At 39.3% G+C, this 27,254-nt stretch overlaps 1 protein-coding gene across 2 annotated transcripts in view; it reads left to right on the top strand.

Annotated features, from left to right (window-relative positions):
• Positions 1 to 27,254, top strand: part of SEMA3D (semaphorin 3D) — a 218,927-nt gene that overhangs the window by 9,949 nt on the left and 181,724 nt on the right. The window contains exon 2 of one of the 2 annotated variants that reach the window (XM_070470028.1): positions 25,794 to 25,888. The exons of the other annotated variant lie outside the window; for it this stretch is intronic. The gene's annotated coding sequence lies outside the window, so the exon portion shown is untranslated. The remainder of the gene's footprint in view (positions 1 to 25,793; positions 25,889 to 27,254) is intronic. 2 annotated transcript variants of the gene reach the window in all.

Raw genomic sequence — 27,254 nt, 5'->3', positions numbered from 1 at the left:
TTTTTATTATCTCATATTTATAATTATTTAATAATTACCTGACTGTGCTTTTTACTCAACTTTCTGTCGAATTTGTGCTCTACTGTGGCAGTGGTTGAAAAGTTTAAACATGCTTTTTAAAATTTGTCTTGTTTTTAGTTTGTATGAGTCATAGCACACAAAGAAACACATTTCAAGAAGTTGTCTGGGGAAAGTCATGGAATTCAGTCCCAGAATATGTGGCTAAAGGGCCTTTTTTGTTCTTTGGTGATACCCCACTGAACTTCCAGAGCTTCCAGGAACAATGTCTGAAAAAGACCCAGGTCAAATATGACTAGCGTGCTCTGGGCTTCCACTGGAATCTTAGGTACAAGGTTTTCATTTTTGTTACATGAAAGGATTGAATGCAATTTTTCAAAAGAGAGATCCTGCCTATGGTAATTCAACTCATTCAAAAAGAATGCAGAAATACAAATTCTGACCAAAACCTTTAGAAATGGTTTGCATAATTTACATAATAGGATGTGAAATTGATACTTTTGCATGGACTATCATTGACTCCTTTTTTATTTCCTATCAATGTATTTTCAAGTAATTGATGACTTATGAATACATAATTATAACTAGGGTATTATTTTCAAAAAATCTTTTCAGATGAAAATAATCATCTCAAATCTCATCAATTGTGAGGTTTGACTGTCCTTATCAGAAGACAGGTTTTTAAAACAGTTGTGAAATTGTATGCTTACTAACTTTATCCTTCACATATATTCTGATTCAAAATTCACTCTTTTGGCCACGCTAGCCTCTGTCTTATAGCTTCAAATATTTCCTTATCATGATCAAATTGGGGTGTTAAGTTGCTTTCCAAGCAGTTTGGTAGAAGGTTGAAGTAGCCAGACTGTTCTATCTGTAAAAGTATTTGCATGATGATATAGTGTTAAGATGAGTTATGTATAGTTATAAAATAGGAAATAAGTATAAGTCAAGAAATTATTGTACTAACTTATGAAGACTTTTATCACCTGTAAAGTAGCTGTTCAAAAGCATTTGTACTGGATAACAGATGAGAGGATAACATTTCCCTTTCTTTGACTTGATTCACATTTCTCGGCGCCGTGGGGATTGTTGTCTTAGACTACACTGTGATGAGTTTTGGCAGAGAGTGTTCATTGTTCAGGTTTTTAAAAGGGCAAGTTTTTGGCAGAAGTACTTACATAGAAGAGGAATGCTGTGCTTACACATGTGCACTCAATAGACCCTTCAGACAGCTTGGGCTAAGATCCTGGGATTCCTTACTTCGCCCTACTCCAAGTCTCTGGATGTTGATTGCTTAGAGCTCTTTTGGTTTGTCATTATCACATAGGCCTTTCACATTCGAGAAAATGGCACTTGTGATCCATATTTCAAAACTTTTTAGAGTACAAGGAATAGTCATTCATATCCTGTGCACTTTCACTTGAAACATTAAGAATTGCGTTCAGATCTGCTTTTCCTTGATATTTATCAAACATGTAACCATCATCTTCATGATGGTCACCAATTATTCTTTTTATATTTTTGTAACCTTTGGTTATTTCTGATAATCAGAAATGACAATTTTGGCTTTCTCTTTTTTCCATTACTTTATTTTATACAACAGAGTTTAAAAGTGTGCTTTATGTGGGTAATATAAGATGAGCAAAAACAAAAAAGTCTTATAAATTCTCTAAATTAATAAACAGGACAGACTAGCATCAACCACATGGGCTTACAGTTTCTCTACTCTTTCCTCTTGGGACTTTGTGCTGATTTCTTCTTTCACTTGGATAGTTTTGTCTCTTACTGCCATCACTTCTCCTGGCCCCCAGCCAGTGCCCACTCCGCTAGGTACCCTCATGTATAGCCATTGAATCTTGCTTGAAAAAGTGTCTTTCACTTAAATCTGCCTTCCTGTCCATAAGATCTTTTTCAGTTCCAATAACTATTTCTCTCTTACTTGGACTAAGTTTCTCAAGAATAAGGACCAAGTAGTTGCATATCACCAAGTCTTGTGTGTAATAAGTACACAATCTCTAACACTTGAATATAAATTATTCTATTCAGAACCCCATTTTTGTTTTATCCTCTTTTAACTACTTTAGATGTATAATTCCTCATGAAGTTATTTTCACACACACATTCCTTCATTGTAAAGGTTATTTCACATATTCATATTACTCTTGATGTCTTTCCATCTTGAATTCCCTTTTCATCTTTTCTTTAATTCAAGAAGTATTTATTGAGTGCCTGCTATATGCTGGGCACTATATGAGTCACTGACAAAATACAGATGAGAAACCATGGCTGCAACCCTGAAGCAGGTGACTGTAAAATAATTCATGATCATCTGGGGTCAAATAAAATATTATGATATTAAATCCAAAAAGCAAAGAGTTCTATTCATAGTCTTGGCCTTTCTCTCTGCAGCCTTTTCTTTAATGATGTCATCTTCTCACCTTAACCTCTTTTATCTTTATGGAGATTGTGCTCAGAGCATTATCTCCATCCCTGACTTCTCTCTCGGGTCCTAGGTACATCACTACACCACTACAACCCCTGTGGGTTATTCTTCATTGCTCTACATTTTGTGTAAAAAGGAGATCACTCTGGAAACCGAAAGAGTCTTTGATTAGTGGAACTTTAAACTGAGGCTTTCAAGTGTGGGGGGAAATGTGGTGCCATGGTTAAGGTTATGCCCTATGGAAGCAGACAGCTTGGATTCAGATCCTAGTTCTGTCACCTCTGAACTATGTGATTAGACAAGTTACTTGACCTTTTTATGTCTATTTCCCATCTTTTAAATAGAGGTTCATGAAAGCACTAATCTCATAGGATTATTGTGAGATATAAATGGGTTAATATAGGGCAATCAAGTGTTGTATTATACTGTGTGTTATCTTTCCATTATCCTTACAAGATGATGCAAATTACATATAGATCAGATTCTCACACATTTCCACACTGTTCTGCTGCCTTCTTGTTCTTTATCTGATGGATTCCATTAATCTCATTCAGAAAAAGGTCCTTTGGTGACCTCCTTCAGGTATATTCCTGGATAAGAGAATGACATTTTAGGATTGACTATTACCACCTCCTTATTTTGCACAATAGTGTGTTTAAAGAAACATCATTTGGGGCACATTGCAACTGACTGTGCTATAGGGATGTGAAGGAGAATCCAGGGCAAAGGAACCCTTTAATACTAGCTGTCACAGAAGCAGGAGCTGCTTATAGAAGCTAAACAGCAAGTAATAAAATCCTTTGGTGCCCCATCTAAATTTCCAGGTTTATTTTGTAGCAGTTCACCATTGCTTAGCCATCTACTACTGGATTTATAACACTGCACATTCCTTGACGTGCTCCATTCCCAGATAAACAACACAAATTTGTTCAACAGCCTTCATATCCCCCAGCTTGTGACCCTTTTTTTTTTTAACCCAGTACACAGATATTTCTTTAGCCCTCCAGTGTGGGCCTACTGCCATTCTAATCCCCTACCCTCAGCTTCCTTCCCGTTTGATCACTACCTTGTCCCTGTGCGTCCGCCAACCAGTTACTGTGCTTGGAACTTCTTATTAAATGCTCTCACTACTTTGTGGTTTCAGAATATTCTATTTCAGTCCCGTTTATAAGGAGTGAAAGGAAACAGAGTGACCTAATTCACTCTCCATCCACTAGAGGATTTGGAAATTGGCCCAGTGACAGTCTCTTGGAGCGCAGTCTCATGCTCGAGGACTGGACTTTTTCTAGACCCTGAACTTGATGCCATGATCTAGCTACCAAGAGGTCCCTGGATTCTTGCTCTCTAAAGGTTGAGCTTCAGGGGATGCCGAAGGAACCTGCGGCACAGTACTTACGGAATAAAGTTGCCTAAGAGAAGCATCCCCCAAGGTGTAAGTTTAGGAAGAATCCAGAGACAAATGAGTACTCCCACATCTAGATATAAGCAATCTAATATGCAAGGAAAACCTTTGTCTCAGGTTGACTCACCTTCTTGGCCCTTCTCTGAAATATAACTAGTGGAAGCAGCAAGTATGTTAATCAATGGTATTTTCCAGGAATTGAACTTAAAGGTCACTTCAGCTTCTGAGCAAGTGGAAGTGAAACTGAATAATGTTCTAGTTATTTTATGGGAAAATACTTTTCTAATGCTGTTTTTGGTATTGTTTCAGATTAGTCTATTCCCATAGTCGGCTTATGAATGTTCATCAATATATTTTATATAATTAATAATTAACAAATTATTTTCTACATCTTAAATTAATTATGAACCATATATATATCATATTAATAACTATATGTAATACCCTATTTCTACTTCACAGAAAATGAAATGTTTCAGAGATAGGATAAATAAGATTTACTTGAAATAATTTCTAAATATTTTCTAAATAATTAAAAATCCTCTCACAGTGCTAATCCCAGGAATGTAAAGTGATTTCCTGTAGTTGCAAATAGATAGATGTAAATCAATGTAAAATGTTTCAAATATATATTAATATATATATCTTTAGTGTGTGGCATTTTCTATTCCGTAAATCTTAAGGATAATTTTATTAGAGCAAATTAAAAGAAGGAAACAATTTTAAAAACTAGAACCCAGAGTCAATTTAGTTTGTTTGTTCTGTTTTTATAAATTCACTCTTACTTCTGTTGGCTTTTTATGACTTTAGTGAGTAAATATTTATAAATCTCCTGGCTTGTTTCTTGATGAAATTTTAAGTAAGGGAGATAATTTACATTACTTTTCTAAGTATTTTTCTGGGGCAGGGGAGTTCCAATTTCAAATGATTCCTTTTAGGTGTTTATGAGGACTGGCCAAGCTAATAGTGGTTTTCTGGGTAGTTTCAGGGTCATTAAAAAAGTGTGACCAGGGCCAAGGTAACACCTATTTCAGGTCTTTAGTTCAGGACTGAAGACAGAGAAGGTGGAACAGCCTAGCGGTTCTCATGTATATTCTTCTTTGGGGGCCCTATAATTCCTGGATTGTGTCCGATGGCTCTCTCCTCTTGCTGTTTCACTGGTTCCCCTTTCTCTTCCTCCCACTTACTGCTTTTTGCCACAGTTCTGTTCTTTTCTGTCTACAGACTTTTCTCCCTGATCCACTCACTCTCCTCATTTCTGTTATTGTTTAGATGAGAAAGACGCATAAATTATTAACCCTGACCTCTCTCGTAGTCTTGATCCCTCTGCCAGTGCTTTTTCCAGTAGACTCTTGTCTAAGGCAATTAATCATCATTTAATAAGCAGTTTAAATTCTTACTATGATCTCATCATGTACTTTCTTGCAATGTAGTTGTGATTTTGTATACACAAATGTTGATCTTGTGGTGGAAAGGCAGCACAGTTTGGAGTCACAATTTATTATCTGGGAACACTTGTTATTTAAGTCTGTCAGTCTTGTTTTACTCATATATTGAAGTGGGGTAAATGACAGCTCTGTATACAAAACACATGTGAGTATTAATTGAGAAAATGTAAGTAAATTTCTCCCAGTGCCTGACACCATGGCTATTTAATAAATCAACACTGATAGTTTTATTTCTACTCACCAATATACATTAAGCATATTTGACTGGTTACCAAAGCTTTGAAATGACAGAGTACAGACTTTGGGTTTTATACTGGAGACACATGGGAGCCACTGAAAGTTTTTGAACCATGAAATAACCCAAGAATTAGTATTTTAAGAAGATGAGCCTAGGAATAATTTACAGGGAGACCAACTAAGAGACACTTTGTAGGTAAAATAAGGGCTGGACTAACACAATGATATTGAGAATAGAAATAAGGGTGCTAGAGAAATACAGGGCTATCTTATCAGACTTTTATTCTTTGTTATTTGTGTATTTCATGATGTTTCCCTGTTATATAGTCAAAGTTTTATTATTATAATGTGAACTTTGCTATCAGCCTGACTCAGAACTATTTTATATTCCTCTCAGAATATAGATGTGTTAACGTTAAAAATGTCTCATTGATGTTATACTTTTTGAAACCAATATATAGAACTCACAATGCAACAAGTAACATCTTACCACATATGAAGTCTGAGGTCAGACTTGATCCCAGCAGGATATAAAATATCTCATGAATTTTTTTCCTACTAAAGGAAGTTTTTAAGTATTTCAGGTTAAGAAAATAATCCTTAGATGTAGAGGATGGAGAGACTGTGTAGACAGCAACTTTCAAGCAGATATCACAGAACTGGAAAGAAAAACCAGTGAAAACCTTAGCTAAATATTTAGTTTGTAAAATAAAAGTTCTTTCTTATTTTGTTTTCATGTATGTTTAATGTTTAGCATCCAGTATTTCTCATGCTGTTCATCCTTTTGTCTTTTTTTTTTTAATTCTCTTGATACTCTATCTTTCAAAAACTAATGCAAACTCATATTCTTCCTCCAAATAACAATTTATAAAACATAAATAAGTTGAGTAACTTACTTTCCCCATCAGACATATTTGTATTTTGTAACAAATTATTTTAATTTAAAATTCATTTTATACCTCTGGCAAATCACCAGCTCCTAGGGTGAAAATGTATAACCATATCTGGTTCATTCTCCTTGACATCTAGCATAGCAATTAGTCTTTGTGGATTTGTATTACAAGTGAAAAAATAAAATCAAGTAGAGTTGTGAGAGTTGAAAATAAGATCCTGAGTCGGCATTGGCAAACTGTTATTTTGTTTAAATAAATAGTTAAATAATGCTTTGGTTATTCTTTTTCAGTTTTAGTTAAATCCGGGGATCATAGAATGATTATCCCTTTCTCAATAAAAAACATCTAAAATAATTCTCACAGATAGCAGTTGTTTAATTAAAAAAATGTTTAAGTGATAGATGAATCTTCTGAACCATTAAGATAATAACCTATGGAAATGGTCCAGGCTCTATTTTGCATCCTTCAGTTCAGTTCAGTTCAGTCGCTCAGTCGTGTCCTACTCTTTGCGATCTTTACTATCAGTTTATTTTGACTTTAGATTACCTGCATTCAAAAGAATGTTAAGGACAAAAGTCACTATGTGAAAGTAGCAGACAACCTGTTAGTTTAAGAAATAGTGCTCCTAAAGTTCAGTTTTACATTCCAAGTAAATACATTGAATTGTGTTTATCTGATATGGTATTTTGGCATTTGTTTAACATGGGTATATTTTGTTAAAACTTATTTAAGAGAACTAGCACCTGAAGACTTTTGCTTAGTTTGTTTGAATTCCAACCTAGGGAATAGAGTGTAAGCCTGATAAATCATCAGTCTTCTGATACCTATTTTGAAATTCCTGTTATTAAAAAATATATAAAGAGTAAGACAATTTTTGTTTCATAGACTCTTGACATTTCAGAATTAAAAAAAACACAGCCTAATTGAACGTCTCGTCCATCTTCTTAATTGTACAGAGAGGACTGAGGATAAAGTAATGTGAGTTCTTCCTTCCCTCCCTCTCTCTCTTCCTTCCTTAAACATGACAGTACAGCTTCCATGTTTACAGACTGGTGCTGAATGTTTGAAGAGAAATGTCCCCAGGCTTGAGTAATCCATGATCCATGTACATAAGACACTAGTTGTAGTGTGTTCATAGGCACACGATTGAGTCATCACAAAGCTGAGATTATAACTGAAGGCTTGTCCCTCCTAAAAGGGCAGACATGCTACTTTTCACTAATGTGACAGGTGATTTAGAAAATAAATTTAATGCATGCTGTGAGAACTGTTGACACTTATACCCAGGCAAAGTAAAGGCTGCTAGTCACATAATGATGACCAGTTCTGAAATAATACATTAATTTTCTTATCTGATAATCAAAAACTCTGCTCTGGTTATGATCATCGATGATACACAGCTGCTCTTGACCTGATCTCTGTCTACTTTAAATTATTAAAAAAGGGTACATTTACAAATGTGTACCTTATATTACTATTATAGAATTTTTAATTTATAGATCCATGAATACACACTCATATATACATATATATGCATATATCTGAAGGAGAGCAACTGTGTTATCCTCCAAAACTGCCTTTTTGGCATAAGAGTTATCTTGCGGGTTGTTTTGAAGAGACAACAGCTGTAGGAGAAGCTTTGAAAATCTTGTAGAAACTACACTTTTGTAAAAGCAATTAATATTTATAAAGGAAATCTCCATTTGTAAGGGTTTTTACTACTCTGTACCAGGAAAGATGCCCAAATCTCACACTCCTTGCTGGAGAAGGCCCCGACTTAAATCTGCCTAACAATACCTTTGCTTACTGTGCTTTACCTGGTGACCTCCCATAGATGGCTCCCCAATGCCCTTTATCCTTCTGCTGTGATTAGTTGAAGAAAGTATTTAAGGTGTGACCTTGGCCTGTTCTGTTGAGTTACCTCAATTTTCCTGGATAACTTCCATGTATACAGGAGGTATGCATGTTATTAAACTTGTTTTTCTCCTGTTAGTCTTTTTATTACAGGGGAAGGGGACCATCTCAGCCAAGAACGTAGAAGGATAAAGGGAAATTAATTTTCCTCCTTTATAATGTGTATGTGTGTGTGTGTGTATATATATATATATACACATATATATATATTTATATGCATGTATGTCTATCATGCAACATGTTACTCCTTTAGGATATATATTATATATATACTATATGTGGTTATAGTATATATATATCATTATAGTCTATATAGGATACAATTTTATGTATATATGTGCATATATATATTATATGATTAACATGTTAGAAGATAAGACATAAAGTGACAATAAAGTTTTGTAGTTATTAAATATACTTTTTAAAACATGATAAGAAAGAATCAGAGCACTGAGGCAGAAGATGCACATCCTACTTTCTTGTATAAAGTAGTATTTATGACAATAAATAACATGAAAGCACACGCTAACTCAAACTCTCCTTTTCTAACACTCCTCTCTTGAAATTAATGAAGGCAGGAATGAAGTCAGGAATTTATCTTGATCACCATGTTTTCATCATGATGATAATAAGTAAGTATTAATGTTGTAGCCACGCATTCTGGGAAACAAACTCACTCAGAAGGACAATGGAGATAGTGGAGTGTAGTTTATTACACCGGCGGGCCCAAGGCAGAGTCTCCTCTTAGCCAAGGACCCCAACCAGTTTTTTGTGAAAACCTTATATACCCTAAGTGTACATGTTCAAACCCACCTCCCAAAATTCTCTGAAACTAGTCTGAACAAAGGAAAAGAAAGATACAATCAAAGTTAACCCATAATTCATATGCCTTAAACCCATGATATTTATGCCTTAAGCCTAGATAGTTAACGGTGGACAATTATCAGTAGGCCTGTGGTCATACCCCAATAAGCATAATAGAATTTATGATTCTATTTGGTTATACAGATAATTAGTGTATTCTTTTAGGCGATGGAGAGTCTAGATTCGAGCCCTGGGGCTCTTCCATCTGGAGGGGGGTAGGGTCTGGTTTTCCAGTTGGTATGTCGTTTCCATAAATACTGGGTATATAGCTCAAAGTCCACGGTCTGGCCCAAGATGGAGTCCTGCTTTCAAGATGGAGCCTGTTCTGTCTGTTTCCTCCTTCATTCCCACCTCTTGATGCTCTTAACTCATAGTATGAGCATCACTCATAGGGATATATTGCACCCTGGCTCTCTGACCGCCAATTTGGGAGAACGACACAGACCTTTGGGTTACAAAGTTCATAATACATTGTAAAATTCAGGATCCACAAAGCAGAACTATCAAGGCAACTGTAACAATGGTAAATATAGTTTTCCACCAATCACCCTTCACCCAAGATAGGACTGAAGTCCAGAAAGGAATGTTTTAATTCGACATTGCTTTTACCTGGTTTTTCATGTCATCTAAAGCAGCTGATACATTGCCAGATAAATCAGGAATATATACAGAACATCCAACCTTAATTATAGCACAGGTCCCTTCTTGAGCAGCTGTGAGCATGTCCAAAGCCATTCTATTTTGAATTACCACTTTTCTTATTTGGATTTGTTCTTCATTTAAGGCTTGGATGGCTTTAGTATTATCTAGGAGGGCCTGTTTTGTGAAATTAGTCAAGGCTTCTAATTTAATCATAGTATCTGCTGTTCCTATAGAAGGTATGAATAAGGCAGCAATATACTCATACCACTGAAACACAGACCTTGTCCACCTGGCATATAAATAAGGTAGATTTACTGGGGCTTGCTGTAGGTTAGGCTTTTGTTACTTCTATGAAACTGGTGTTTACATCAAACATAACCTCATGACCCAAGTCTATTGACTGTAAGTCTGGCTTACCAAGAGAGAAGGGAGAGATTATGATTGACAAGAGAAAGGAAAGTCTCTTTTTGTCTTCCCAGAAAAGAGCAGAGTGGTTTAAAATCTCGTTGGCAGAGCAGTGACACCCACCAAGGAAGTCCATCCATCACTGACAGAGGCATAGCCCCCACATACCCAGCAGTTGGAGGTGTTGTGGAAGTCCGTGTAGGAATGTGCCCATGAGATGAAAACATTTTCCTGAGTTGAAGTGGAATTTAAATTCAAAATCATGTTGATGAGGCCAAGCAGCAGGAGTTGATTATGCAGCTTCATCCTGAAGGGGCTCATCCAGGATCTTCTTTTCCGTCTCCTTCTTGGATGACCTTAGTCTCTCGAGGGTCAGTGGGGTCCCTCTGTGCAGTCCACTCAGCGTTTTCTGTGTCTGTGTGGTATGTTCTCTTCATCCTCATGTGGATCCAGGGAGTGACACCTGCAACTTTAACTGCTGTAGGGGTGCTTAGAACAGTAAATGGACCCTTCCAATGTGGGGCCAAGGAGTCATGTTTGGCCCACACCTGATTCTTGGGCACAAATTCGTGAATCTATTCCCCAAGGGGGAGCGGCACCCTTTCTTGTACAAACTTAGTTACCTGATTTATTACCTTACCCAGTTGTTCCATCTGCTGTGAAATCTCATCTCCTCTTACCTGAGGCAAATTTATTGACACCTATTTTATTATGGGAGGGGGCCTCCCATACACAATTTCGTATGGAGAATAGCCTTGGGACTGTGGGGTCATCCTGAGTCTGAGTAGAGCCGTCGGAAGCAAGTCCACCCAAGAGCAGTGAGTCTCTCTGATCCAGTTGGAGAGCGTCTCTTTAAGTGTCTGGTTGATTCCTTCCACCATCCCAGAACTCTGCGGCATATATGCTGTATGTAATTTCCACTTGATGTTTAAAGTTTTGGTTAGTTGTTGTACTGAATCAGCTGCGAAAGCTGGACCATTGTCCGATCCAATGCTGGTAGGAAATTCAAATCTGGGAACTATCTCCCTAAGCAGGCACCAGGCTACTTCTGATGCTCTTTCAGTCCGGGTAGGAAAAGCTTCTACCCATCCCAAGAACATACATACCATGACCAGCAGGTAACGGTAGTGTCAGTGAGGTTTCATTTCAGTGAAGTCCACTTCCAGGTGTTCAAAGGTGTGCCTTTTAGCTGCATCCCCAGAGGTTTCTGTCTGTGCTAGAGGCAGCATTGACCTGTGAGCAGGCAGTGCAGTTCTGAGATTCTGTCCTGCATAGGGAAGAGAGGCGAGGAAGCAAGAAATATTTTCGAATTAGCTCTTCCAGTTTATCATTGTCTAGGTGGGTTGCTTGGTGTGTTTGGATTATCAGAATGGGCGCCAGCTCCTCCGGTACCAATAATTTGCCACTTGGCCATTCCCACCATCCCTTTTCAGTCTTGATGGCCCCTTATGCTTTGACTAGTTGGTTTTGGGCTTCAGTGTATTTTGGAGAGTCCATCATTAGCTCAGGCAGCTCCACCAACATGAGAGTTTTAATAGGGGCTTTACTTGTCACCTCCAAGCCCTTGGCTGCTTGTTTAGTGGTCTTATCTGCCAGTCTGTTTCCCCGAGCCCGGGGGGTATCCTCTTTTTGATGTCCTCGATAGTGTATGACTGCAACCCTTTCTGGTTCCCAGGCAGCATCTAATAGGTCTTAATTTCTTCCTTATTTAATATCTTTTTCATGAGCTGTCAAAGGCCTCTCTCCTTATACAGAGCCCCGTGTACATGTATTGTGGTAGAAGCATGCCTGGAGTCTGTGTAAATGTTTGTCTTCTTACCTTTTGACAGCTGGAGGGCCTGGATTAGAGCATGTAGTTCAGCCCATTGAGCGGACCAGCATGATGGCAGAGAGCTAGCGTCAACGATGGTTTCTTCCATGACTACTGCACATCCCAACAGTCATTGTCCTTGTTTCACCAGCCTGGTGCCATTGGTGTTCAGGACCAAATCTGGGTCCAGGATTGGCTGGTCTCTCAAGTCAGGTCTGCTGGCATATTTCCTTGCAATCATGTGAGGGCCCACCTTCTCCCACAGGAAGGAGAGTGGCCAGATTCAGGGCGTGACAAGGCTTAATACTAATATGGGGATTCTCACATAAAAGTCCCTGGTATTAAGTAATCTGGGATGTTGACAGCCATTTATGGGGGTTCCCTTGCAGGGGAGTGTTGACCTCATGTGGGACTTTTGTGATCAAATCTTGGCCCAAGGTCATCTTGTTGCCTCCTGGACCAATAAGGCAACTGCAGCAACTGCCCGTAAGCATCCCAGTCACCCAATGGCAATATTGTCCAGCCATTTTAGGAGATAAGCCATGGGTCTGTTCCGTGTCCCCATGGTCTGGGACAACATTCCCATAGCCACTTGGTCCTTTTCAGTCAGGTAAAGAGTAAACAGCTCATATGGGTCTGGCAGGCCCAAGGCAGGTGCTGATGTAATTGTACTGGATTTGAGTTCTATTACCAGTGGGACTTGTTTTGCAAACCTGGGGAGGGTGGTGGTGGTGGGGGGGGGGGGGGTGTTGTCTTCCTCTCAGACGTCAGGGAATTGTTAAGTTAACGCTATCTCAACTGTGTAGCCCATCCGGTTTCCCTTCTGGGAGATCGTGCAACCTCCATTCATCTTGAGAGGTTACCGAGAGGAAGAGTAAATAGGTGGTTGATCCCACTTGAAGAGTCGGTCTTTCATGGGGGGAAAGGTCACCTGTGCCTCCAATTTAGCAAGTCTCTTCCCAACAAAGGTACTGGGCATTCAGGGATGTATAAAAATTCATGAGTCGCTTGGTGTCCCCCCATCTGACATTTTTTGGGTAGGCTTGAGACACAAAGGCTGCATTTATCACCATCTGAGACCTGAGCAGCCTCTGGCTGGGTCTATTGGCATATAAAGTCTACAGGCCTCGCACAGTCTTTCGCAAAACTCAGAGGGTGATTCGCTTTCCCTTTGAATCACTTCAGAGGGTTTTGCGATACTCATAGGTTTTCGGGCCCCCCCTCTTGAGGCCTTGTAAAATAGCCGCCCGAGATCTCTCCAGGTGGCCCCGCCCTTCCGCTGTGTCAGAGTCCCAGTTGGGCCCCTCATCGGGGGTGGCTGGTTCTGCCCACCCCACCGCTGCAGCTTTGCAGTCCCCTCAGGTGCCATTTCTCATAACCATTTTCTGTCCTCAGTTAGGATCCTGTGTCTTTCCTCAGTGCTGGAAAGGGAGACTAGTAGTTGGATTATGTCATCCCATGTAGGGTGGTAGGTTCAAAAAATAGTCTCCGTTAGGCTAATCATGGCTTGTGGCTCCCCCGAGTATGGTGGAGTGTGTTTCTGCCAGTTTAACGTATCTGTAGAGGAAAATGACTGGTAATAATAGGCTACAGAGAGCTAATGGTAGTGCCCACATGCGTCCTGAACCAGAGGCTGTTGTAGCTCTCTGAGGGGCATCTGTAGTGGGGTTCTTTCCCCCTGTTCCTTGGCGGAGCGCAGCCTCTGTCTAATAATTCCTGTACTCACCGAGAGAGGTGGATACAATCTAGGAGGTCCGGCCGAGATGGAATTCTGGGGGCGTTGACCAGAGGCCTCCATCGCTGGGATCGGAGCCTGCTGAAATGGCGGCTCGACGACCTCCGGGAGAGCTGGCGAAGAGCAGCGGCTGCTGCAGGAGCGTCCCCTGGCCCTGGGTCGGGCGTCAAGGCGGCCTCCCGTCCTGGTGGAGCCCTGGGAGGCAGGCGCGTCGTTATCCAGTGTGGGGGAGGGGTCAGGTCATCCCCGTCCAAATCCTGTAGAGTTTCCTTTTTTATCATCAGTCAATTTTTGTGCCATTAATATTTTCCCCTTCTGGATACAGAACCTTGTCCAAGTAGGAGGGTCTTGAGTTAACCCTACCCATGAGTCAATATATGGGTTTTGATCCATGTGTCCTGGCTCTCCTGTGACTACTGTCTAGACTGCTTCCACTATTTTTAAGTTCATGTTGTTCTCTGGTGGCCATCCTACTCCCATAGGGGGCCATTCGACCTCACAGAGTATGTGGAGGCGGTTAGGCATCATCTTCACCTCATAGTCTCCTCCTAATCCCTTCTTTAAATTTTTAATCATGCACTCCAATACAGTTAGATTCACTTCCCCCATCTTGCTTACCTTCTACTTTTCCTTCTGTCTACAAAGTTCTTGGGACCCTATAAGCTTCTGATATTTTCACTCAATGAAACACTTAAATTGCCATTCCACCTCCTTCCTAATTGGGGTGAGAAGAGCCTTACCTGCTAGATCCCAGAGGGAGAAGGGGGATCGGCATGTCTTCACCTGCTGGTCAGCACAGCCAAACCAGAACACCACATGGTCCAAGACTGTTTCTCCCTTAACTTTTAAAGTCCGTTCTGCCTTAGTGGGGAGAAGGCAATGGCACCCCACTCCAGTATGCCTGGAGAATCCCATGGACGGAGGAGCCTGGTGGGCTGCGGTCCATGGGGTCTCTAAGAGTCAGACACGACTGAGTGACTTCATTTTCCCTTTTCACGTTCACACACTGGAGAAGGAAATGGCAACCCACTCCAGTGTTCTTGCCTGGAGAATCCCAGGGACGGGGAGCCTGGTGGGCTGCCATCTATGTGATCACACAGAGTCGGACACGACTGAAGTGACTTAGCAGCAACAGCTGCCTTAGTGGACTTGATCAGGTACAGATGAAAACACAGATGGGTTAAATATCCCATATCCTAGGCCATCTCCAGAAAAGCCAATTCATACTCACTTATGTATCCCCCTCCTTCTAGCCTGACAATTCCGAGGGGGTCAAGAACTTCACAGCAGTAGGGACACCTCCTGGGGGAGGGCAGAATACAAGCACACAAGGACCAAGTTTCTACTCCTGAAAATCCCCTGGCGATTGCTCGGTAATAATTTTCCCCAAGAGGCGTGGACACCACCTCCTGAATGACCTTCACAAATTTCCTTCCTAAGCCCTAACATGCTCATCAACCTGTGTACCAAGCAATCGCTGCCACCTGCCTATTCCAGGCTCCTGTGGGTCTGTCCCTTCTAGTCCCTCCCAGGGGGTGATCAGGCCCCCTCTTCCACCCTGCCGGGTGGGTTCCTCCTCACCTGAGCGCTCAGTTCCCTTGCTGCCATCCACTACCTGCTAACATGAAAGGTACTGGCATTGAGAAGCAAAATCTTTCCAGAAGGGCGAGGCGCCTTCCCCCTTCTAGATTTGAGCCACAAGGCCTCAGAGTAGTCCCAAATGGGACTTGTCTCCTCAAAGTGAGGAGTTTCCTGGCCAGGGCACTAAGTGTTGTAGCCACATGTTCTGGGAAACAAACTCACTCAGAAGGACAATGGAGATAGTGGAGTGCAGTTTATTACACCGGCGGGCCCAAGGCAGAGTCTCCTGTAAGCCAAGGACTCCGATCAGTTTTTGTGAAAACCTTATGTACTCTAAGTGCACATGTTCAAACCCACCTCCCCAAATTCTCTGAAACTAGTCTGAACAAAGGAAAAGAAAGATACAATCAAAGTTAACCTGTGATTCATATGCCTTAAACCTCTGATTCATATGCCTTAAGCCTAGGTAGTTCAGTTCAGTTCAGTTCGGTCGCTCAGTCGTGTCCGACTCTTTGTGACCCCTTGAATCGCAGCACGCCAGGCCTCCCTGTCCATCACCAACTCCCAGAGTTTACTCAAACTCATGCCCATAGAATCAGTGATGCCATCTAGCCATCTCATCCTCTGTCGTCCCCTTCTCCTCCTGCCCCCAATCCCTCCCAGCATCAGGGTCTTTTCCAATGAGTCAACTCTTCACATGAGGTGGCCAAAGTACTGGAGTCTCAGCTTCAGCATCAGTCCTTCCAATGAACACCCAGGACTGATCTCCTTTAGGATGGACTGCTTGGATCTCCCTGAAGTCCAAGGGACTCAAGAGTCTTCTCCAACACCATAGTTCAAAAACATCAATTTTTCGGCACTCAGCTTTCTTCACAGTCCAACTCTCACACCCATACATGACCACCGGAAAAACCATAGCCTTGACCAGATGGACCTTTGTTGGCAAAGGAATGTCTCTGCTTTTTAATATGCTATCTAGGTTGGTCATAACTTTCCTTCCAAGGAGTAAGCTTCTTTTAATTTCATGGCTGCAATCACCATCTGCAGTGATTTTGGAACCCCCAAAAATAAAGTCTGACACTGTTTCCACTGTCTCCCCATCTATTTGCCATGAAGTGATGGGACCAGATACCATGATCCTTGTTTTCTGAATGTTGAGCTTTAAGCCAACTTTTCCACTCTTCTCCTTCACTTTCATCAAAAGGCTCTTTAGTTCTTCTTTGCTTTCTGCCATAAGGATGGTGTCATCTGCATATCTGAGGTTATTGATATTTCTCCCAGCAATCTTGATTCCAGCTTGTGCTTCATCCAGCCCAGTGTTTCTCATGATGTACTCTGCATATAAGTTAAATAAGCAGGGTGACAATATACAGCCTTGGTGTACTTCTTTTCCTATTTGGAACCAGTCTGTTGTTCCATGTCCAGTTCTAACTGTTGCTTCCTGACCTGCATACAGGTTTCTCAAGAGGCAGGTCAGGTGGTCTGGTATTCCCATCTCTTCCAGAATTTTCCACAGTTTATTGTGATCCACGCAGTCGAAGGCTTTGGCGTAGTCAATAAAGCAGAAATAGATGTTATTCTGGGACTCTCGCTTTTTTGATGATCCAGCAGATATTGGCAATTTGATCTCTGGTTCCTCTGCCTTTTTTGAAACCAACTTGAACATCTGGAAGTTCACGATTCACATATTGCTGAAGCCTGGCTTGGAGAATTTTGAGCATTACTTTACTAGCATGTGAGATGAGTGCAATTGTGCAGCAGTTTGAGCATTCTTTGGGATTACCTTTCTTTAGGATTGGAATGAAAACGGACCTTTTCCAGTCCTGTGGCCACTGCTGAGTTTTCCAAATTTGCTGGCGTACAGTAGACAGTTATCAATAGGCCTGTGGTCCTACCCCAATAAGCATAATAGAATGTATGATTCTATTCTGTTACCCAGATAATTAGGGTATTCTTTTAGGCGATGGAGAGTCTAGGTACGAGCCCTGGGGCTCTTCCATCAGGGGTGGGGTCTGGTTTTCCAGTTGGTATGTCGTTTCCGTAGATACTGGGCATAGAGCTCAAAGTCCACAGTCTGGCTCAAGATGGAGTCCTGCTTTCAAGATGGAGCCTGTTCTGTCTGCTTTCTCCTTCATTAGAGGAAGGAATGATTCTTGTATAGGATGAATGTATGTGAAGTGTTTGTTGTGATGCTGTCTTTGGTTTATGGCACTCAAGAAGGTTCTTCCAGATAACCTGGAAGTCTTTGATTTGTTTTCTTTTTCCTTATTCAAGTTTACACTGTGACTTCCATTGTTACCTCTAAATTTTACAATAACCCCATCATCCAAGAAACCTAAACCATAGATAGGCTAACTGCAAGGCAACTTGCACTCATGCACATTCTGTAACTAATTTGTAAAGAGAGGCTTTCAATAGTAACTCAGCTATTTTTAAATAAAAAATAAAAATAAGTCACTCTTAAACATTGTTAAAAGTTATTCAGTAGTATTTTCTGTTCATTACTCTGAACAGTTTGTTCTGACCAGGTTGTATTGGTAAAAGGACAAAGCTTACTGAGGACTAGTGTCTGACTGCACATCTTGCCCCTCCAAAATGCTAAGTAGTAGTTAAGTTACCGGAGAAGGAAATGACACCCCACTCCAGTACTCTTGCCGGGAAAATCCCATGGACTGGGGGTTCTAGTAGGCTGCAGTCCATGGAGTCGCTAAGAGTGGGACACGACTGAGCGACTTCACTTTCACTTTTCACTTTCATGCACTGGAGAAGGAAATGGCAACCCACTCCAGTGTTCTTGCCTGGAGAATCCCAGGGACGGGGGAGCCTGGTGGGCTGCCATCTATGGGGTCGCACAGAGTCGGACACGACTGAGGTGACTTAGCAGCAGCAGCAGCAGCAGTTAAGTTATAGGTATTTTCCACATTTTAAAACATGAAACTCTGTTACAAAATGCTGTCAGAACATTCAACAATACTGTAGACTTTAATCCAAAATAAATGTCCTTATCAAAAGTATTCATGTTAATGGTATCCTTTGCAGTTACTGGTATGTTGTTTATAGTTCTTTGTCTGTGGGAGGTAGCCTTATGTAAAATGCTGCCACTTTCCACTCATCATCTGGGTGTGAACAAAGAAAAAGAGATAACACTTTTACATAATATCATACTTTCTTGATGTGGTCACCTTTAATAATAGAAACCAAAAGAATCATTTCCTAATGTATTCATCATAATTCTACCAGGAAGCAGATGTGCAGTCTTATTTTTCTCTTAATCGTGTATTTATTTATTGCATTACATCTTTCAGTCGTGTATATTTTCCTGTAGAGGGAAATTCCATCCTTCCTGGAATAATAATTTCCCAAGATTTTTATGTATTTAAAAAAACAAACAAACTGATGAGTTGATGTGAAAATACACTCTCCCTCCTTAAATGTGTTGGTCTTTTGAGTGTATCTCTTTACAGATAGAGCTCCAGTGCTTGTGACTCTTCATGAGGATATTTCTGTTATCATAAACTCCACCCCCCCCAAAGAAAAAAGAGGTACAGGGGATTTTAGGGGAAAATAATCATATTCCTACTAAAATACAAACGAATGAATATCCCACAGTATCTTCATGGAAAATTACAGTATCATCTAAAGATGGAAATTTATAGTAACTCAACCTCCTATTATTCTAGCTCTTTCTTTTGTTCACTTGTGCTGAAATGATTTATGTCTCCATCAGAACATCCCAGCCTTGACTGTCCTCCATCTTTCCAGAATCTCTTGGTTTCACTTATCTATATATACAGCCTAGATCTCCACACCAGGCATTTCAAAGAAAAATTTTCAGCTTGCTATAGCATCTCATATGCTGACATAGTTGATGTATTTTCCTATATAATGGTGCATATATTTTTTGGAGTCTTTGATTTCCACATGTGTTTCTTTTCATCTGAGTCCAGTGATTTATCTTCTGGTTAATCAGCCATCCTTGCTGATATGTATTTCTCTGGGCCAAGTAATTTGTGTTGGTCTCAGAACAATGTTCAGACAACTTTGGACAAATTTGGTAATTTATACTCACATTCACAACACCTATTTGTCAAATTGCCAACATCCATTGGATCATTGAAAGAGCAAGAGAGTTCCAGAAAAACATTTACTTCTGCTTTATTGACTACACCAAAGCCTTTGACTGTGTGGATCACAACAAAATGTGGAAAATTCTTAGAGAGATGGAAATACCAGACCACCTTACCTGCCTCTGAGAAACCTGTATGCAGGTCAAGAAACAACAATTAGATCCAGACATGGAACAACAGACTGGTTCCAAATCAAGAAAGGAGTATTTCAAGGCTGTATATTGTCATCCTACTCATTTAACTTATATGCAGAGTACATCATGTGAAGTACTGGGCTGGAAGAGGCACAAGCTGGAATCAAGATTGCCAGGAGAAATATCAATAACCTCAGATATGCAGATGACACCACCCTTATGGCAGAAAGTGAAGAGGAACTAAAGAGCCTCTTGATGAAAATGAAAGAGGAGAGTGAAAAAGTTGGCTTAAATTCAACATTCAAAAAACGAAGATCACGGCATCCAGTCCCATCACTTCATGGCAAATAGATGGGGAAATAATGGAAACAGTGAGAGACTTGAATGAATATCCTGAATATTCATTTGAAGGACCAATGCTGAAGCTGAAACTCCAGTACTTTGGCCACCTGGTGTGAAGAACTGACTCATTGGAAAAGGCTCTGAGATTGAGCAAGCTCCAAAAGTTGGTGATGGACAGGGAAACCTGGCTTGGTACAGTCCATGTGGTTGCAGAGTCGGCAACTGATCTGAAATCACAACACCTATAAGCCATCATTCATACGATGACATGATCAGTTGTTTTGGCTGTAGTCTGTTATCTGTTATACCCTCCTGTACATAAATGCCAGCGCATATTTCTTTCCCTCTATGTCATAAGATAATAATAGTCGATCTCTTGTTTAAAGGGAATGGCCAGAAGTGGACTTAAAGGCTGTGAATTTTAAAAATTGTTATACATATGCATCAAGTTACTGAAAAATCACAAATGATGAAATCATTGCGCGTAAGGCAGTTTTCTCCTGATAATGTTATTCTTTCATCATCAGCTGTACTCTCATGTCACTGTTGTCATTCATTTCTTGTCCAGAGTGATGGCAAAATCCAATTCAAATGCCTTCAGTTGGTATGAACTGGGCTTTAATCTAACTTTGCTGCTTAGTTCACACTCATTTTAGCCACAGAATTATAATATCACCTGTTTTCTCATGTCATATCTTATATGTCTCTTAAAATAATACCCATTCTCAAGTTCCAGCTTAAATGATATCCCTACTATGAAATTTTCAGATTCTACTCCATTGCCCTCCTATCTCAGTCAAGAAATAATTTTTAACAATTTAATTCATATTTTATATCTCTTTTATAGCACTTATATTCTGTGTAAATTACAAACAAAATACAGTGGAGTTGAATCTTATACAGGTTATAAGATCAATATTTAAAATCACATCTTGTGAATGTTACCCTGAAAAGTCATTAAATTAATACATAAAATGTATTATACAGCATTTGTGTGCCACATTAGGAGCTGACATTCAGTCTGTCAATAATATAGAAGACTGAAAGTTTTCCTTCTACGTTGGATCAAGTCACTGTTTCTTCACTTCAGCACAGATGAAGTAATTGGCTTGTATTTAGAGTCTGTGTTGTATAAAAAAATTCCATGCCTCTTTAAACATGAAAATCAAATACAGCTTGATGAGATGTTTAGACTATGAGAACTGAGAATGACAAAGGGGATTTCTTTTTTCTTCCCCTCAAAATTATTTTTAAAAAGGTAAGTTATCCAAAAATTCTTCCTATCATCTAGATTTTCATGACATTTGGTTGTGTACTTTCCTAAAGGTTTGGGTAAGTAAGTAGATAGATAGATAGACAAATGGAGGTTTGGGTAAAAATATACTATTTTGGAGACTATGGTGGTTTAGTTGCCAAATTGTGTCCAATTCTTGTGACCCTATGGACTGTAGCCAGACAGGCTCCTCTGTCCATGGGGTTTTCCAGTCAAGAATACTGGAGTGGGTTGCCGTTTCCTTCTCCAGGGGTCTTCCAGACCCAGGAATCGAACCTGGGTCTCCTGCCTTGCAGACAGATTCTTTACTAACTGGGTTAGGAGAGAAGGATTATGTCAAATTTTAAAACTTCTGTGCATCAGAACAAACAACAGAGTGAAAAATAAACCCATAAAATAGAAGAGATAATTGAAAATAATATATCTGAAAAAGGTTAATATCCAGAATATATAAAGGACTCCTACAACTCAACACAACAACAAAAAACTAATTGAAAAATGAGCAAGGATTGAATAGATGCTTATTCAAAGAATATTTAAAGTAGCCAATAAGGATATGAAAAGATATTCAGAATCACTAATCAATGCAAATAAAAATGCAAATCAAAACCATCATGAGTTATCACTTTACATCTATTAAGATGGCTACTGTCCGAACAACAGAAATAACATGGGTTGATAAAGATGTAAAGAAATTGGAATCCTGTGTTGCACTGTTGGTGGCAATGTAAAATGATCTAGAAGCTTAGGAAAACAGTACTGAGTTTTCATCAAGAAACTGAAAATATAATTACCACATCATGTAGCAATCCCACCTCTGGGTATACATTGCAAAAACTTGAAAGCAGGATAGCAAAGAACTATTTGCATATGTAAGCTTATTGTGGCATTATCCATAATAACCATGATGTGGAAACAACCCAAATGTCCATTACTGGATAAATGGACAGACAAAATGTGGTATGAGAAGGAGGCGACAGGATGAGATGGTTGGATGGCATCACCAACTCAATGGACACGAGCTTGAGCAAACTCGGGGAGATGGTGAAAGACAGGGAAGCCTGGCGTGCATCCACCCATGGGGTTGCAGAGAGTCGGACACAACTAGTGACTGAGCAACAGTAACAACAATGGACAGTGAGTCAGACTTAACAGAGAAGGACATCCTGTCACACGGCAAACATGGATAAACCTTAAGGACATCATGCTAAGTGAAATAACCAAGTCACAAAAGACAATGGTATATCATTGCTCCTCAGTGAGGTATCAGAAACCAGAAAGTAGAATGGTGGTTTCAGCCGCTGGGGGCCGGGAGAAATGGGGGGTTGTTCAGTGGGTACTGGAGTTTCAGTTTTGTAAGATGAAAAAGTTCTGGAGGTCTGTTTCACAACAGTGTACATATACATAACAATACTGAGTTTTACACTTAATGGTTAAGATAATAAATTTCATGTTACTTTTTTTTTTTTTAACCAAAACTAAAAATGACTGAAGAATACTAACTTAAATAACTGGTTTAAATCTAGGATGCTTGGCTTTATATGATGTAGTGACTCAGTTCAAATTATTTTTCAGGAAAGGCTTTGCAATAAAAACATTGTTAAAAGAACAAACTTTTACTCAGATAGAACTTTGTTCAAATCCATGCTCTGCTGCTGACTAAAACACTGGCTTAATTTTTCTGAGCATCAGTTTCATCATATGCTAATTTGGATTAAAAATAGTATCTACCTGCAGAAACTTGAAATGCATTGAAGTTCAGCATATAGTAAGCATTCAAAAGAGGTTGTTTATTATTATTATTGATGATTCCATTTAAAAAATAATTATTTGTAACTTACAGTGCAAATTCAAGGCTTCTTTGTTAGAAAAGGCAACTGTGACTTTGTTCATTTCAATTTATACTTGGAAGATAGGCTGTACTTTTTTTTTCTTCCTACTATTTTTGAAAAGGCATTCAGACATGAAATGCTTGATTATTTACTTGAATAAGGATTGAAATACTTGGCTAGTTGAAGGCAATTCTGGGAATGAGAAAAAGGGCCCCTCTTTGAGTGATTGAAGCTGGGTTTCTGAATTGGATCTTTCAAAAATAATGGGATTCTTTGCCCATTTTCCATGAATTTACATTTTTCATAGAAAATTGTCTTGGATCAGATAAATTTTAAGTAACATCTCTTATTTTTTCATTACTTTAAAAAATGCAGCCCTAAATAATCTTAATCTTTCTTACTCTCCTTAATATCCTTTCTGCTGGATATTTGATTCTTTCTATATTTAGTTTTCTATCCTGTGACTATTTTTAAAGTCTTTGTTTTTTTCAGATCCCGTTTCTTATTTTTCAAGTGTGATAAATATATTCTCATGAATTTTTAGAAATTTAGCTTTGTTTTACTGTTTACTTTCTCACAAGCACTATGTTCTTTGCTTGGCAAGAATTTTCTTAACTAAATTATGATTCTGTTGTGTGGTGAGTGATATTTTCTACTTTACACAGATAAGGAAACTGAGACATAGATTACATAACTTGTCCAAGTTCCCACCCACAAAGTGTGAAGAATGGGACATGGACCCAGGTGGTTTGATTTCCAAGCTCAGGCTTTCCAGAGCTGCACAAATATTACCTCATTTTCTCAGAGATGCACTTTCAAAAGTTGCCTTTTTTTTTCCCCCTTTCCTTTATTCTCTATATATTTTACAGTCCTACTCATTTCTTTAAGGAATATCCCCCTTCCCTTCAAAATGTAGATCAACATTTTAGGATGTAATGTGTCCCCTGTGTGCTTCTGCACCTCTGTTCTGCCAGCTCACAGACTCACTGCTGGGGATGTCCTTGGCCTCTTTGCCCTGTGACATTCAGTTGCTAACTCCATTCTTTTACTTCTGTCTTTCAAGGAGTCTGAGCTTTTGAATGTTATTTTCCTTTCATTCAGTTCCAAGATGATGTTTGCCTCTGCTGAGTGTATTTCCTCTAAGCTACTGGAACCTTCTGTTCTGCAGATTGCTTCTTGGTGCATTTGGAATGAAGCTGCCAAATTTCTTTTTGTACATATGCCTGCTTTTCTGTCCCTGGAAACTCCACAGAGTTTCCTCTCTTTTTCTACATTTTTCTTCTTTGAGTTTCACCTCACTCACCTAGTATGCATCTGCCATATTGTTTTCTCTCCACCCCAGTTCACTTCAGAATATCCTCTTGTTCTGAATGCTTCAATCTACCCAAACCTTCCACTGTCTTTTTATTGTGGCAAGAGTTGTATTTTAATCAACCATGCCATGTCATTCTGTGAAAACCAATGGCTACACATTCTGGAAACTTCAGCAACTAAGATTTTTTATTCCTTTTTTTTTTTTTAAGCCTGATCTACTTTATCTGCTTCCTTCATTCCTCTCTTGAGAATCATGCTTTAGTAATTTGCAAGAAGCTCATGATAAGGACCTGGCTTTACACAGTAATCACTATTAAGTGAACTCTAAGTGCTTATTGGTGCCGTGATTGAGGACACGAATCATATAAAAAATCCAGGGCAGTGAAAAGATCACAGGGCATGCAGTCAGAGGATTCGAGTCTTTGCCATTGGTGGTTCTTGTCAATCTGATTTTAGCTTCTACAATATTTCCTCTTACTCCAAGCTTTATTTGTCAAGTGAAGGATTAATAATACCTAACTTCAAAGGGGAGATTCAAGTGAGAACAAAAGCACACACATATTTTATAATTTGGAAATTGCCATAAAACAGGTACAAATTATTATTATATTGACTTTCAAAGCACAGAGATGAAAGTTTGTCAAGCACATACCAATTTAATAAAAATGAAAGGCGAATATAACTAGAACTGTATAAGGATTTCATTTATTTATACAGTTTTCTCTCTAGCATCAGAAGTTTTCTTAAAATATTGACATCTTCATTTAAGATTTTATTTAATAAAATAAAATTTCTACATAGCCTTATGAATATTTGAGTGTGTGAGGGTGGCAGGTAACATGCTTTGCTGATATGAATATCATAATCCAAAAATAATCCCATGTGTATTGTGTAGTTCACAATTTCTTCATGTGATAGGATGGCTGCTCCAGTGCAGTTCGTAGGGATAACATAGGTGGGTGTCAAGGACATGCATTGGCATGTGTTATTATGGGTGAAGTTCCACCTGGAAATCCTTTGCTTCCTTCTGTGAGGAGTCATCTTACTCCCAGAGGATTGGCGATTTCAAGTTTTTATATCTACCCACATGTCTAATTATACAAGTGATTCATTTACAACTTAATCTTTAAAAATACCATATTGCAAACCAACACATAGACTCACTGGAAGCCATATTAAAAAGATCTATTATCCCATTTTATTCCCTTATGAAAACTACTGAATTATTATATACTATTTCAAGTCATTAATGAAGACCTTTGTATGAACAAAATATGGAGGATAAGTTTTAGAGTTCTTTTGAAAATGAGGTTGAACTGTTAACAGGATTCTCATTTTTTAAACAATTTTTTTATTCTGTTGATTGCTTTGTCTTCTAGAATCGTGGTAACCAACTGAGTGGTCAAGTTGCTTGTATCTTATGCATACAGACTGATACCAGCAGTTTCCTAGGACGTGCCTCGCTCCACATCAGGTGAACAGATCTGTCATTTGTATGTTAATACTTCCCTTTCTAATTTTAGGGTTCTCTTCTTTTCTGCCTTCCTGAGAAGTTGTTCTCTGTGAACCTCTCCCCTTGGTACCAGCTTAAATAATGATGGTTTTCCTCTAGATTATTTATGTCCTTTGCCTGTTTGTAGATAGCTGCTTTGCCCATCCACTTGTTTCTCTGCCAAGAAGTGCTTGTTTAGTGCTTTAATCTTTTATCATAAATCATTTTTTTTTTCTTCTGCATCTTAGTCACTCTTCCATCCTGTCTCTGAACTCCTTCCAGCTTCTCTGCACCTTTTGGATAATGAGGTGCCTGGATCTGAGCACCAGTTGTGGTCCTCCCATCAGTCTTGTCTAGGAGGGTCCCATCATCTCCAGGATGATGTTTTCTTGTTCCCTTAGGTGCTCATTAGAGATATGATGCCTGTCTCTACAGGCAGAGTCAAGCACAGCTTCATCTCCCTTACTCTCCTGTAGCTCAATTCTGGCTTATCCTTTTTGCAGAGTGAAAATCCCAATTTCTCTCCTCACTCTCATTTTCTTGCTTCTAGCTCTCACTGTCTGTACATATCATTCTTTACTATTTATTTTACTCACCCTGCCTGCCCCATGATCTAATTAATTTGCTTTGTTTCCCTTTTTCTCTCCATTTCTTGGTTAACTCAACATCTTCCCAGTCCCACCATTTTCCAGTTGGTGCTGACAACAAACCATCCATCTCTTAGTCAAATTGACTTCCTTCACTCTTCTATTGGAAAAGATACTCTTATTTCCTTATGCTTATCTAATATCCTACCTTGTCATTTTTAGATGAATCAAATAGTAGCCTGGCATTATTTTACTGGGTTTGAAAATTTAGTTTTATCAGTTTCTCAGAGAATGAAACTATAGATTCTGTTTAAGACTACTGTGTGGAACTTAAGAAAATGACATTTAGTTCAGTTTTTAACCCATAAATTGTATGTTTTGGAGAAAGATATGATAGGTCTCATGACTCTGAAATAGTTACAGTGTAAATCATGGTTTGTGTTTCTTCAGTACTTGTTAGTCCTTTCTTTCTTCACTGCATTTTCCCCTGTCTTTCCTACTTCCTTCCTTCCCTCACACAATGGTCTGAAGTCCTGGCATCTGTAGGATGTATGAGGGGGAGATTGCTGTACCTGTGATTCTAGACCCTGTTCTCAGAGTGTTGAATTTTGCAGCCACATCAAATCACTTACATTGTCACTTGTGTCCTCATATATAACAAGAGTGAGGTTCCCAAACATGATGACTGAGCATAAAGCAGCATTTTATTCACAAAGTGTAGGAATAGTGAGACAGAAATCCTAAGTAAGGTTTAGGGTTGG

Source organism: Odocoileus virginianus, chromosome 1 (assembly GCF_023699985.2).
Source record: "Odocoileus virginianus isolate 20LAN1187 ecotype Illinois chromosome 1, Ovbor_1.2, whole genome shotgun sequence".
In the NCBI taxonomy this organism is placed as follows: Eukaryota; Metazoa; Chordata; class Mammalia; order Artiodactyla; family Cervidae; genus Odocoileus; species Odocoileus virginianus.
Note: the sequence above shows the minus strand (reverse complement) of the source record. Positions and strands in the feature narration are given on the sequence as shown.